General features: G+C 55.8%; 1 protein-coding gene across 1 annotated transcript in view; it reads right to left on the reverse strand.

The window, feature by feature from the left end:
• Window positions 1-1672, reverse strand: part of LOC127750310 (5-hydroxytryptamine receptor-like) — a 67297-nt gene that overhangs the window by 14096 nt on the left and 51529 nt on the right. The window lies entirely within an intron of this gene.

Below are 1672 nucleotides of genomic sequence, written 5' to 3' on the forward strand. Positions count from 1 at the left end.
CTCCCTCCCTCTCTCCCTCCCTCCCTCCCTCTCTCTCGATCCCTCTCTCCATCCCTCTCTCGCATATGGCAGCGGGGGCCAAAATGAAGCACAGCCAGAAGTGCGACGGCGACCTCCGGAACACACAGCCGCGGCGCTGGAATAAACTGGATAAACGGGGCGCGGCGCAAAGCCAATCAGCGCCGTAACGACTCCTCACCTCGCCCCATACCCCATACCCGCTGTCGCATGTGGGCGGGGCGGGGCCGCGCGGGCGGGGCGCTCCTCCCGTGTCCCGTGGGGTGCACCACACCACAGTGCCGCACAGCACACCCACCCCACACGCATATGCCCGGCGGGTGATGGGATGGCACACCCCTCCCACACAGCCGCACCATACCACACTCTGTGCCTCCGCGCTGCTCTGTGATGGAGATATGCGGCCGCAAAATGAATTAACTTTACCGCCCCGCCCTACCCCGCCACGCCCCGCCACGCTCCGCCACGCCCCGGGTTGCGCACGCCTTTGATTTATGTTTTAGTGCCGTCAGGATTATCGCCTCATCGGCACCGTCCGTGTGTCCCCCTCACGCCCCTCTCACCCGGAAGGAAAAGGAAGGGGTGAAGGGAGAACGAAAAAAAAGCGACATGAGTGTGCGAGGCTTTTTAAAAAAATGTGAGGTGCCTGCGTTAAGCTACTTGAGGTCTAGTGCACTGGCATCTACCACCAGGCAGGCATCCCTTTACACTGAAAAGAATCTCGCAAAATAACGGCGTGATGTTTCAGATGGGTTATTCGTCCAGCCTACTTCCGCTCACTGTAGTGAGAATGGACTAGGTGCGAAAATGACGGTACCGATACTCGGTGCCGGAAGGTCTTACCCGGAAAGTACAACAGTTTTCCTGACATCATTGATTCTTTCCTTAAATTTACTATAGCACGGCGCCTGTGAGATTCGGGATAGGCCATCCCGCAGTGCACGCAAGCATTGCAAGCAAGGTGTGGCCTACCTACCAGGCGCTATGACAGCGAATCACGAAAGCACTTCCTGTCATTTGCACAAACTTTATAAGCTACAAATCAATTGTTTTGCATTGCGTAAAGGGAAGGGAATACGTTGCGTTACAATGCGGCCAAATACACCGTGAAATCTAATTCGTTAGTTACAATTTTACAGTGTTCGGATGAAGTTCAGGAACGTTGAGCTTCAGTGATAAGCTACGACCGCTGCAGTGTCTTCAATAACTGGTGGCATGTAAAATTTGCCATGAGTGTACAGAATAAATCAGTCAGCCCGAGTCACAGCCAAAGCAACCATTACCATTAATCTACCTGACAATCAGAATTTACACGACCTTCGGTTTATACTGGATGGTCACTCAGCTCTGGTGGAGCAAATGGGTGTAACTATCCCGCATGCAGGCACACGGGCGCGGAGCCGTGGGGTACCGCCCAAGTACGGACGGAAGTGCCTGGTCTACTTTCTCCCAAGGGACCGTCAAGGCAACTTTGGACGCACCCAGCTGCTTGCCCTCGTCGGGAACAAAGAGAGGGTGAGAGTGGAGTCACCACATGATCGCGTCCCGAGTCTTCGGACGCAGCCAGCTGCCGCCGCCTCGGCCACCCCTCTGGACCTGTTGGTTATTTGTAGCTGAGCGTCTGGCAGCGCCCCTGCAGTGGCTCGCCCCGCCC

Source organism: Frankliniella occidentalis, unplaced genomic scaffold (genome assembly GCF_000697945.3).
Source record: "Frankliniella occidentalis isolate FOCC.00 unplaced genomic scaffold, Focc_3.1 Scaffold168, whole genome shotgun sequence".
Lineage (NCBI taxonomy): Eukaryota > Metazoa > Arthropoda > Insecta > Thysanoptera > Thripidae > Frankliniella > Frankliniella occidentalis.